Consider the following 14157-nt stretch of genomic DNA (forward strand, 5'->3'; position numbering starts at 1 on the left):
ATCCCTCACCCTCCTGTAGATCACTGGCTTTACTTGGCAGCTCAGTGACACTTACTATTATGGAGCATCTCCCCACTTTGTGAGGTGGCCAGCAGTCAGTCAGCCCTGTCTGAGAAGTGGTAGAATTGTGTCTCTGCAGGGCTTGATAACTGAGACGTTTTGCAATAGTACCCAGAACCATCAGGGGAAGTATTTATAAAGCAATTGGAATAACTTCCCTGTAGTGCTTTCCCAGACTTTTCCAGCCTCACAGCTCTCTTAGATAACTTTTCCCCCTCATCCATTTTCATTTTCTCGGATACTTGGGTAGCCACTTCTAAAGTCTATTGCGCAAAAAATTCTTTCTGATTTGCAGGGGGTTTATCCCTGCACATAGTTCAGAGTCAGAAATCAGTCTCCAGTGGCAGATAAAGTCTCTCCCTTAAATGCCTTTTAACCCTTTCCTTAACTTGGGCTTAAGTGAGTAGAGGAGATATGAAGAACCAAGTTGTAAACTCTTAAAAGAGTAAGGAATGCAACTTTTCTGGGAAAATACATTCCAAACACATCAGCTCCAAATACAATGATTAAGAACCAACAATATTTTTTTAATTCACTCTGACACCGAGTTAGCTAATACAATTTAGTAGGAACTTCTATGTTATTGATTGTTGAGTCAAAATATTTTCTGTGACAGGTCACAAAATGGTTTTGCAGCATTTCCACACAGCTGGAGAAATAATCATACAAGCAAAAGGGCAGCAGCTGTGACATTTCAAAGTCTTACCAGGAATGGAATTCTGGAAATGTAACAGATGTTTAAAAGTCCCCATCATCTGCCCAGTCCCTCCCAACCTCTTTCTCTTTCTTGCCTACATATGTATTAAATAACAAGTAAAAGAAATTACTGATACAGTATAGTTCTGGTTGTTTCCAATTTATATTATCTGATATTTTAAAGAAAATATATCCACATTTAAAAAAAAAAAAAAAAAGTAGAGATTTTTAGGGGTCTTAGGGGTTGGATGTCTCAGCTTTAAGTATTAAATTGTGCTTTAAGAATGAATGAATTGTTGACATCCATTTGAATCCAGTAATTCAAGGCTCTGCTGTGAAAGAAAGGCTGAAAGGAAACCTCCAAAACTGTAAGTTCACAGCAGTAATTGACTAACTTTCAGCCCACCAGACAACTGAACAGACAGCTTGCTTTTTCCAGCATTTATCTGAGTCTCACTCACTATACTGCTTGCAACCACTGTGAAAATTATTATCCTGAGACTGCAAGTTTGAAGACTATGGATGAATTGCAGGAAGAGAAAATTACATAGTAAGCAAGTGTAATCAGCATAGTGATTTTTAGAGCAAGTTTTTTAGTGACATACTCTCTGCCTTTGGGAATAGTTTGTGTTTGCACAGATTTTCTTGAAAAATTCTATTTTTTTCCTCATGCAAAAGGAACATTATTTTCAGTTTACAATTCTTCAGCTAAAGCAAAAGATCAATTTATTTAGCATTCTTAAATATTGATATATGTATTTCATGTAACAGAATTTGTATTTCACCTGTATTTCTTCCTCTCAGTATATTGCAGCATATTTTTAGCTGTTTTTAAAGATTGATTTTTTTCTTTGATTCATTATGAAATATCTTTGCACTATGGGTATTCATTTACCAACTTCTGCAGGTAGTTTCTCCATGGTCACCTTTAACAAGAAACTCTTCTTGACTTCAGTGGCACCAAGAATGTGTGTTAGGCAGAACCAAAAAAGAGCACACAAGCACTCAGAAAGCAGGAACACTGAGCAGATGGCAGGTTCAGATTTGCAACTCAGAGTCATTAATATAATCTAAAAATAGCTGAAGGCATTTATTGGTAATTTTTCTATACCAAAGTATGAAGCTGCAACAATGAAGGATGTATTCTGAAGGACTTGGCAGCCCTGTGCAGAGCTCCTGGTCCTGGAGTTCAGATCCTTTGGGCCATCTCAGTCACAGACTGTCCAAGGTTCCTATTGCTCTCATTTGCATCAGAGTGGGTTTTGGTTTATTCAGTTTAGAAAACTTCTTTCTGGTTCCTGTGTGAGTTTTTTTGAAACTATGGTCATTTATTTGAGATGTTCAGCCCTTCTGAATGGCAAGTCTGTACTTGCATGCAGTGATTTGCATGCATGTTTATAAGGGGACAGAAGTGTGTGGGGGGAATCTCTCTTGGCCAGCACAGCTTGTTTATAACCTACTGACAACACAGGGTAGGTACAGCTATGCTGAAGTAAAGGGAGCCTTCTGATGTACCTTGTGTCACAAGGCCTTGTCCAGAAGGGCTCCAGTAGGAGGCTCTGCCAGTTGATCCCAATTAGCACAACTCTGTCCAGTCTGGACCAGTGAACTCCTACCAGAAGACAGCAGTTGGCACCTTTTCCAAAGTGCTCAGAGTGCATGGTGAGGCTGTTGATGCTGCTAAGGTGTTAGTGAAATATCTAGAAGTGAATTCTGCCTTAATATAAGTTATCTCACAGTTACCATGTCCACTCAAACTTAATTTGTCTTCATTGCCCTCCTGTACACCCCCTGTTGAACAATGCAACCACCGCCACTTGCACCAATTCAAAATGCCCTTCGGGAAGTGTGTAGATGAAGCACAGTCAGCTCAGGCTGAACCCAAGCAAGACTGAAGTGTGTCTGGCTGAAAGGAGAAACACTTTGAAGAGCTGGCCAAAACATTGTCACCACCTTTCCTCAAAGATGCATAGCCTTTATTCATCAAAGTTATGGCTGACTCCTCATTAGAAGGGGTGATCAAATTTGCAGGAATTCCCAGAAATACTTTCTCTCACTTTGAGCTCACTAGGAAGCTCCGTCATTTCCTTGTCGATGGACATGTCGTCCCAGTGATTCATGCAGTTGTCACCTCCATCCTGAGCTCTTGTAGCAGAAGTGGAGTCAGAAAACTGTGAATAGATCCAGAAAGTAACTGCTGACTTTTTCCATAGTGTAAGGTGATTTAGCACTGAATGTCTGAACTCAAGTACCTCAGCTGGCTTCCGCTTTCTCTCAGTACCTGTTTACAGCCTGGGCCATAATTTTCCAAGGAATTGAAGAAATGTCAGAGTAAACCAGGTACTTCTGATGTGCTTTAGATCACGGGGTTCAGGAAAAAAATGTGGGAGAACTATTTGCAAAATCAACCTAGTTTTGTTTTGTGATACTTCTTGCCAAGGTAATGCTGCTGTGGAATGCTCTTCTGGATTCTGATCATCTTGATGAAATTTTGGTGTTTTCCCTATGTGATTGGGTGGATGAGGAAAGGAGCTTATTACAACCTATGACACAATTCAACAGCTCTTTTTATTCCATAATCCCCTCTTCCTTTTGCTCCCAAAAAACAAAACAAAACCAACCTCCCAAAAGCACCGATACTTAGTAAATATTGATCCCACAGACCATATGCAGAGGTAACCCAGGACTTTACTATTGCTTTTGATTTTTCTGTGAAAGAAATTCAGATAGTGCCTTGTTCTGTTTAGGATTTTAGGCTTAGAAGCTCATTTTTTTTACCTTCAGGCTCTTTCAGTTACATTTATTTCAAGGGAGGCCATAAAGCTTTTCAAATACTCTGGGGTTTAAAAAAATTTGAATTCCAAAGTTCATGAGTGAGACCTTCTGAGTGCAAAAGCCAGTTCATGTGATTTATTCTCATGGAACAGAATTTGTTTCTGCTTAAATACTGAGAAGTTCTCTGCTGCTTCATACTCAATTTGAGGTTGTTAAGACTGTGTACTTCTTAAGCAATAAGAAAAATGTTGGAATTAGTCAAGTAAATCAACAGTTTCATTCAGAATGAAAACACAGGAGGGTGGAAGGAGGTTGTATTTAGAAACTGCTTTTAGAACAGTGAAACAGTTTAATGTTTAGGTTTATTTTGACAAGTGAATAAATACAGGGAATACAGGTTAAACCACTGTAGAAAGGGTGGTTTTCATATGATAGTAAAGAATGTGAATAAAAGTAAATTAAACTGAAAGGAATACTCCATCAAAATGCATGTCTTTCTTTGGAAAAGCAGAATAATAAAGGTTGACACAGAAAGCTTAGGTGAAAGTGGGGATACACAGACTGTTACTGCACTGAGGCCAAAAGGCTTGGAAGAGTAAGTAAATTGCATAGGAAAAATGCTTTCAGTCTTCAAAATATAAATCACCCTTGAGTTAGTATACGTGTCACAAGGAGAATTCATGGGCAAATTGGCTTGCCTGCAACCTTTTTCATTCTAGAACATCTTACTGAGCTAAGAGGCCAATGGCCATATGTTTTACCTAGCTGTAAGGACCAGGCTCAGGTCTCAGAGATGTGCTTGATCCTAAGTTGTGAAGCACCAGCTGGGAAACAGGCTGCTGCTTTGAATTAAACAGAGCAGCAGACCTGACTGGAATTCATTGCAGAAAGACAGCTGTAAATCTGTGGCTAGCACAAATTTCTGTGGAGAAGAAGATTGAAAGTTCATTTGCACCAATCATGGGTTGTTCTCTTGGTTGTTCATATGACCAAGAGAGCAGTTGTGTGTCTATAAAGTTCTTTCCCAATTCTCTTTTCCACCACCATTCTGGCTGCATGCATTGCTGACTGAGAGATATACATTGGCCAAACAAATCCTTGCTGTCCTTTGAGACAATCTTGCAGCCTAAACTGCACATCTGATGAATGCAACTAGTTCACTGAACCGAAGAAAAAAGGCTGATAGAAAATATGTATTTATGTATGACTGTCAATCTTTTGGGAATCGAGGCTGCTTTTTGCATTCAGTGAGTTGCGCTAGATGATCTTTCAAGGTCCCTTCCAGCCCAGGATGTTCTGTGATTCTATAATGAAATGAATGGTTCGCTCTATCTCCTGTATGCAACAACAGCAAAAAAAGGGAGAAATTATCATTCCAAACTGCCATTCTTGTAGCAAAACTAGGGAGGCAGGCAGGCAGAAACATGTAACGCAGATGTTACTGGTGGGAGCCACTCATGGGAAGAGCCATTTTCCCATTCATAGCGACCAGTGCTGGGGAAAATGGGCACCCCAGAGTGTGTAGACAAGGCATTAGATGTGCAGTTAATAAAATTCACACAAATACTTCAGCATAAATTTCCACATTCCTGTCAGACTGAAGGCAGGGATGCCTGTCCCCAGTAGACCCCATGAAGCTGAAGCCATGGCTCTTCCCTTCTGCCCTACATGGAGGAACTTCTACAAGAAATCCAAGTTTATTCATGTAAAAAGAGCCTGGTAGAAACAGCAAAGAAGCTCAAAGAGAAAGACAGATTAGTTCAAAACAAAAAGGCTAAAGGATCTCACTTTCCTAGTTGCCATGGATTAGAGGTTTTCTGTCCTGAGCCCGTAGCCAGTGAGAGGAAGCAGCTGGAACTAGACAGAGAGAGCTGCTGCCCACACTTTTCCTATGATTTTCGTACTTTTTTGGAGATTGCTGTAATTTATGGTCAGAAAATAAGATTAGTTAACTTAGTCTGGCCCATGTTTTCTTTAATTCTGACTTAGTCCAGTAACTTGTCCTTAGTTGCAACACATTTCCCCAATCTGAAGACCTCAAGAAATGCAGAATCCACCATCATCTGGACCAGGGTTCTTTTTCCAATGATCAGTCATCCTCCCAAGTTTCAAAGGAACGTATGCCATTTCACAAGCATCTCCCTTAAGCTTCTGGTCATTTATTACATATTATTTTTTTTCTGGTATTTTCTCTAGATAAGCATAATTAATGGAGACATCTCAGTCTTATTCTTCCCAGCTGAATTAATCTCTGGCAACATAAACCAGGAGTAAATCTGTCTAACAGTGTCCATGGAGAAACAGCATTGTTTTAACTCAAATAATTCATTTTAGTGTTGCACTTTACTAAGCACAGGGGACTCTCTACCACCACTACCCTTCTTCAGGGACCTGAGGCAGTCGCCATAATTGTTGCCAGTGCTAAGACCCAAAAAGGTAATAAAAAAATAGATTGCATATTTCCTTTAATTATAAATTTGCATTATTTTGAAGATTACATTTTTTTATTATTGTTCATACCTGGAGAAGATTAATCAGAATAGTCTGAAATTAAAATTTAGTGTTTTTCTAATTATCCCTTAATTTGATCATTTTAGTGGCAAACTGGGGTGTACTAGGGGAAGAGGAGTGGCAGTAAAAACAGCAAGATAAACACTTGTGAAAATTATAAATATTTCTGAAATATTTTAACAGAATTGGCTTAGGGAATGAAATGTCATTCCCTTTCAAAGCTTACAAAACATGTATTTCTTTAGATTTCCTGAGAAGACTTCACCAAATCTTAGTCCTTTCTACTGTCATGAATAAGGAGAACTCCTCGGGAATATGGAACTGAGCTGGTTTACCCAGCAGATCCTCTTAGGGATATCATAAAGAATGTTTCTTTATGTGCAGTTTCCTCAGATCAGGGAAAGCTGCTGTATTTGCTGCTTCCCTCTTTTCCCTCCTTTGTGGGGCAGTAACAGAGTGGAGTCGTTTCTCAGGGGTGTCACAAAAAATGAATACATGGATCTAATGGCTATAGCTCACACTGAAGAAAAACAACATTCCTGATCAACGGAGCAATATGAATTGTTTAAGCTCAGCATGGGAAGAGTTCTTACTCCCCAATAAGACTTCAGTAGTTTCGGAACAGTTACATTAGGAATTAGAAAAGCACTCAGAGTAAATAGCAGTAATATAATTATAACCCCTGGGGAAGGGTTTAGAATTTTGCTTTAATCTTAAAAACAGGACCTTGTTAGGTGAGCAAAAGGAATACTAATGCCTTCATCCTTTCCAGATGATTCACACTGAATCCTGATTGTCCAATGTTGTTTGACATTAATGAAGGTAAATAAATCCACAGATATCTCTCTCACTGATTTAATCTAATTGGTTCTGATTGCAAATCAAGAACTTCTGAGAATGTCATCATTTGTTTAAGGAAGAAGATTGGACACCTTTGAATTTGACTGCCTATATTTTATTCTTGGCCACAGCTCAGAGGTAGACCCAGACACCTGTGCTAACTATTTTGCAAAAGTGTTTGGTCTTGAACATTAACCCCATGACAAATATCAGTCAGCTTTAAACAAGGCATTTGTGCAGTGCTCCACCTGAACAAGGGGTATGTGTGCTGCACTCTTCTCCTTCAAAGGAAGGCCAGGTGGCACTGTTGCAAAAATACTTGCTCACTCTGTCAACCTATGTGTAAACTGATAGGCCTTGAAGAGCTGCTTCTTGTCACTTGTGAGGCATTGTTTTATAAATCTCCTCAGTAAAAATTGCTTTCCTTGCTTTAATCTCTCCACAAAACCCTTGTAGGTAGGTTTGCTGTCACAGCAATCACACAAAGTACTGTACAATGCCAAGACACTATGCTACACATGAGTTCTTACCACATTATTCTCCAAGAACTTCTTTCCACCCAGTTAAAAAGGGGTGTCACTTTTTCCTTTTATTTCCCTTCAACAGTCTCTTCAACAACTACTTAAAATAATTCCATTGTGGATTGTTTTGCCAAAAATTACTTTACGGAAAATCTTAAATCTCTGGCTTACACTCATACAGTAAGAGCAGTAACAGAACTGAGATGGGACCATAAGTGACCACAGGAATTTATCCCTCTTTCCTTCCTTACACAGCCTAACCTACATGAATAGTAGCTTGACATGACAGGTGCTTCTGCAACTGTTTTCCCAGGGCTCTGCTCTGACCTCTAATGTCTGACAGAGTCTTTTTGCTCTTGCTGGTTTTCTAAGCACTTTAAAAACAGCTGCCAGTATCAGCTGAAATGAAATTCAGATAGACGAAGATTTCCTTCATCCAGCACAATGAAGTTTCCCACAGAGACTGAGCTGGTGTGTTTGAGAGGCTGACAAGAGCCATGGGGTGAGGCAGTGCTAGGTTAGTAATCTAAGGTCACTGAGACTGCTTAGCTGTGACCATAACCACCCCCTGCTACTGTTTCTTTGTACACTGCTGGAGAAGCAATTGTTTATACAAATAAAATTTATCACACTTTTACAAGAAAATTGCCCAACATATCAGAAGATGAAGGTTTTCAACTCCAGCTCATTTCGTTTCAAGCCAACTGCTGTTTCTGTGCTGCTCAGTGAGCACAGCCCATTCAATTTTAATTTTGTTACAAACAAACAAACAAAGATAACTAGTAACATACGCTTTAGAAAGACTCTTTTTCCTAGGGCAAGATGTTTGCCAAAACCCTTTGCAACAAAGAGCTAAGAGCAAAAACTGTTCTAAAAACTCATGGGTGTCCCTGAGGAGTGTTTCTGAACCACTCAGCTCACCATCACCTCTCACCCACCCGGCTCCAACCTGGGTTTTATACAATGGCAGGAATATAACAATCATTTCATTAGAATGGCTTGATAGTCCACTCCAATCTGTTATCCTATCTCTGCACTAAATCCCTTAGAGGAAACAGCCCCCCCCTCCAGAAGCAATGATTGCAAGGTATAAGGTCAAACTAAACAAGGACTATCTTTTGGACATGCTTCTTGAGTTAATATTAAATAGATGTGTCTATGCATGTAATGTAATAAAATGAGATCACAAAATGGAGAATTCTACACACCTAGGGTGGCTGATTCCTAACCAAATGTTAGGCCTGTCAGAAAAAATTTTAAACATTCTAGTTAATATTAATCTTATGTATATGACCTAAGTGCCCTTTTTCAATCTGTTCCAAGAAAGCAAGACTCTGCTGACTTCAGTGGGACAAATGTCTGGCTTTAAATTTTATACATATAGAGTTTTCTAAATTAGGTAAAATTGGAGCTAAACCAGAGCTGCAACCCCAGACCCCAAAACTTGGAGGAAGCTTTGGTTGGAATACAAGTTTTGCAGCTGGTCTCTGATCTGAAAGGAGCAAGCCCAAACCTCCTGTGAGTGCTGAAGAAAATTGTGTTTGGATCCAGATTCAGACTTCACAAAGTGGGGCCCATCTCCTAATGGTGCAGATGAAGGCCAGAAATGGCTGCCTGCTGCAGAGGTAGGCAGGAAGCCCCCAGCAGCTGCATGCTCTGAACAGTATAGCTGCCTGTGTGCAAGAGCACCAGCACAGCAGGGGTGAGCCCACAAAGAAGTGTCTACGATAAACGGCTTTGCAAAAGCTGAAAGTGGTGTGCACCCTTTGTAGAGCAACAGCAGAAGGTTATTCTGTGGGTGCTGCAAAACAACCTCTAATTCCTGTCAAGGACTGCAAATGCTGCCTTTGCAAAATGTGTGTTAGTCTTTGAAACCAAAGTTCACACTGGTGGCTGCTTATCACATATTGACTTGCACACTCTATCAACGCCTGCAGTTCTCACTTGTCACCACTCCTTTCACACCTGGAAGCTCATGTTGCTAGTCTATAATTGGTACTCAGCTATAAGTAGTAAGTGGTGATGTTAGCAAGCCTTAGATGGATCCCTTTTAATACTACAGATGTCTTGTTAAGAGTCATCAACATGAACACTGGAAAGAGATGGATGCTTGCACCTGAAAAATGTAGAAGAAGCCACATTAGAGTTATGAAGTACATATATCATTTATGGTATTTTACACCAGTGAAGTGAATTCTGCCCTATAAATCCTAATAGATAAATCCTATCCACACTGTGGGGTAGTAGTTATTACTTGAGTGTTGCACAGAAAAACCCTGTCCACAGAGTTATGAGTTATCCCAAATTTGTCTGCTCATGTCCCATACACAACAGTAAACAACAGAAATAAGAATAAATATACTTTGTTTAAAAACCCATTCAGTGCTGTAGGCAAAGCAATTATTTTTTTAGGTCATAATGTGCACTCATGAGAAAGGAAACGTGCTCATTCTTCCCAGGAGCCTCTTTCTCCATGCATTCCAGCTGAGCATCCTTGAGCACTTTGTTGGAAGCAGTGTATCTCCTCTTGTATAAAAATTAGTGTGTTTCCTCTGAGTCTTAGAAAACTTTTATGGCTCCCTGAAGAGAGGAAGAGACTGTGGTCATGAATGGTGCAATTGTGATAATTTGCACCTTGAATGGTTTATTCCAATGCAAAAAAAAAAAAAAAAAAAAATGCTTTTTACAAAAATTAGTCATGAAAAGAAATTACTCAGGTTCTTCTAGTGATTACCTCCAGTGGAAGGCTAAGTCATATTTACATTTGCTTCACCAGCAGTTTGAAGGAGGTTTACATTTCCATGTAGAAGAATCAAAATGGTGCCTTGCTCCCTTCATCACCTCCATGACCCGCCTGCCTTCAAAGGTGTGGCTTCCTTTGCCCTGACATGGGTGTACAATGAGCAGAAAACAGGAAGGCCATGGGGCTCGGCTCTATGCTCCAAGCATCATGCAATATGAACTGGCATCATTTGTCATGGCACATGGAAGGGATTGTGACTTTCAGGGGATGTTCTGTGGGACTGGAGACTTTTGGAGCCTGTGTTGTAAATTATTGGGCTGACAGCCCTGTCTGGCTTAGTGTGGGCAAGGAAAGGAACAATACCTGAAATGCCTGTGTAAAATTTGGTCCTTGACAGATTCTTATTGTTCTCATCAACACCCAAGAGGATGAGCAACATCAAAACTAATCAATAAGTAACAGCTAGATATCCATGTTCTTAAAGAGTCTAAGATAGCACTTACTCCACATTTTTATGGGTAGAAATTCAGAGATGAAAACCGCCTTGTCAATCATTATTGACTGTATGACTCTGACACCAGCAAATCACACCATTGAAGTGCTAAAAATCCTGTTTGCCCTTTAAATTCTCTTGCCCACTGCAGCTAAGTAAGGAAAGAAATTAAGCAGTGATGTAGTAGGTGTTTCAGATAGCATTTTTCCTTTAATCTTTATTGGGTTTAAGAAACTTTACAGGAAATAGCATGTAATATCTTTGACAAGAGCCATGGAGTGTGACCCACACAGGGTAGACAAAGGCGTGTACCACAGCATTTCTTTGAAGGGCACAACAACCCAAAGCAACAATGTCAAACCATGCCAGCCCTGGGGGCTGCTGCCTAGCAAACCATGCAGTGTGCTGAGTGGGCTGAGCAGGAAATGGCAGCTGGCCGGAACTCAGAGGGGCTAGAAATAGCTGCAGGGAGACTGTGAGAGGGGACTCAGCAACTGGAAGGACCAGGTGAGAGAATGCAGTTCGTGTGATCACTGCAAATTAGACACCTCTTTACAATGAAAATAGGAACTGTACTCCCCAACATGCCACTAGGATCCATAAGTAGATCAGACAGGGGTGGAAACGGGTTCTGTACAGGAGGCCAAGCTCATTCTGCTAACCCAGCCCCAGCTCATGTCCTAGCACCACATGCACATATAGGATTGCACTGCTAGAAAAGGTGGGACCTCGTGACATGGTGTTTTTACAGGACATTACATATCAGCTTATCAGCACATCTGAAAATAGCTAGAAATTTTTGAGGGTGGTAATGAAATGGAGACCAGCCTGGGCTGGGACTCTTTATTGTGGTTAAGAGGGCAAGTAAATGAGCTGTGAAGTCTGTTATGCCACTCTCATTTCTCTGTGCCCTTTATTCAGGGTTTCACTAAAAAACTCTAGGTGAGGCCCAGACGTTTTACCGCTGTTTAATTAAGAGAGTGTGGTAGTTGCTAATTGTGAAACTAATAGTCGTGATTTTTTTAGATGAAATATAAATGTGCAAAGACAGTTTTGAAAAAGTAGTTTGTAAGTCAAACTCTAGCATTGTTTGACAGACATAGTAGTAATAGCAAAGATGTTAAAAAATTTAATTTTACATAGTAGTCTGTCATTGACACCCAAAGGAAACATCAGTGGGGATGCATTATAACACTCAGAACAAATAAACTGAAAGAAACAGAGGAAAGATTTGATAGAGAATAGGAGAAATGGGAGAAAGGAACCAAAAGAATGGAGGCAAAAATAGGCAAAAAAATGAAGACATGCCAATTCAGAACAGCATGCCCTTTAAAGGAAAAACACTGAAATCATATAAGAGTAATTTCATGCAGACAGCTGTATATTATTTTTCATTTGTGATGGAGATTATTGAAGTTGATTTTTCCATCTTTTCTTATTTCTGAAACATTAGTATGTTTCAGAAATCATGAAAGAAAGGTAGAGATGAAAACCAGGCTAGTATTTATGGCAAGCACATGCATGCATCAAATAAATAGCAAGAACTACAAAATCTCTTCAGAAAATTCAGTCTGACTTCAACGGGATATTTCTCTCCATAAGGAGCATCACTACACTTCTCTGCACAACATCCCACTCTGCTGCCTGGCTGTCTTGTTTTACTCACCATAAAGCCTACAAACTCCTCAATTTCTGAGCGCTGTTTTGATATAAGATTGGCAGAGGTCCCTCAGGACAGGAAGGCTCCAAGTGCTGCATGATTCAGAGATCAAACTATGGTAGCACCGGACAAGATGTCTCCTTATCTATACTTCAAAGCATGTGAAGAGACATCAAATATTCACTAACACTCTCATCCTTCATCGTTGTCAATTGCACCTCCATTTGTAGTAGGCAGAAGAATTACCAAACTGCTTTCTCCAAAGACAGAAATATCCTTCCAGACAGGGCTAAGTTGAGCAAGAAATGTGGTACATGATTTTATGGAAGGGAAAACTGACTTTGAGCCAGCAATGTGCATTTGTTCCCTCACTGAAGTCAATATCTGGGCATAGAATTTGGGAAATTGACACTCCAGAATTGCCAAATTGACAGAAAATACTGTGTTATTTCTCCATAGACAGTGGAGTCAATATGAATCGTTTATTAACTTCAAAGCATTTAATTCTCAGTTAAGGATTATCTATAACACTTTAATATTGAAAAAGGTAACAAAATGGGTGCAAATTACATTAAAGCTTTCTCTAATACTCCATGTGTTGTTCTAGTGATGCAGGGAATGTTGAGTATCACTGAAGCTGTTGTTTAACAATCTTTGCCTCATCCTTGCAGAGGCCTTTAATGCCCCAATGTTTGTCCCAGCTTAGGAGACAGAGTAGGTATCCTTCACATCTGAGAGTTTGAGGTGAGCATGGTGTAATTTTCACTGCTCGGTGTTAGACTGCTACAGCCAGGAGTTGAAACCACTGGTGGCAGCCTGGCCACTCTGGCCTGAGATGTGACATGAAATGCTTGCCCAACATTCAAGGCTGGTAGGATTGCATGGAGATAATAATACAACTGGGGAGATGTCACACCAGTTGGAAGATGTGGGAGACTGTGTGCACAGCCTGAAAATGGAGCTTGCAGGCTACTTTCATGAAGCTCTTAATCACAGATGAGGAAAATAGCAAAAGTGAATTTTATTAGCTAAGTTGTTTGCAAGCCACAGTTAGCTTATTTGTTATGGGGTCAGCTCTGTTGGAACAACATCCAACTCCCAAGGCATTCTGGATCCTCCTGAACTGCTTGCTTTTGACCTCTAAAGCACAGTAGCCACCTCCTGTGACCACAGATCATAAAGTTGCCTTGCAGATAAGAATTATGGAAGCGTGCATTTCCTTCCTGAGAGGAGCAGCTGTGCTATCGCAAATAAATTTGTTTAAAGATCGCGGTCAAATGAGCCACTTTAACATCATCAGTGTGCTGCATTCCTGAACAACACAGACATGATCTTCTGCTTGGTGGGGTGGGAGGAGGCTTTCCTCAGTTCTGGGGCTTTGTGGTTGAAGTACTGAGATTCTTTCTGATTAGATTTAGGGATATATTTTATGATAGATACACAACTCCCTTTTGTTCCTGTGGGAAAAATGAAACAGAAGGGCCTCTGTGTTTTACTACTGAGGTTCTTTGATAGTTTCAGATATTTTCTGAGGCTTGGCATCCAATGTTCAGATTCTTTTTAATGAAGAGCCTATAAAAACAAGCTTTAATGATAGTAAATACTACAAATTATGCAGTAATGAAAACAGGTTCCATGGGTAACCATATTTTTGAGCAACTTAAATTATATGCAGAGTACATCTGTAATAATTTGTTTTCATGGCTTTTAAGAGTGCCACATCATCTAGAGTTATTTTTACAAGTTCTTTTTCCATGTAGAAGATTCCACACAAAAATACAACACACTTAACGGAAGTGTGCAAGTTTCCTTCCAGCTCAGATACTCATTGTAGGAGCTGAAGAAAACAGTATAAAGT

The sequence above is a fragment of the Melospiza melodia genome, chromosome 1 (assembly GCF_035770615.1).
Source record: "Melospiza melodia melodia isolate bMelMel2 chromosome 1, bMelMel2.pri, whole genome shotgun sequence".
Taxonomy (NCBI): Eukaryota; Metazoa; Chordata; class Aves; order Passeriformes; family Passerellidae; genus Melospiza; species Melospiza melodia.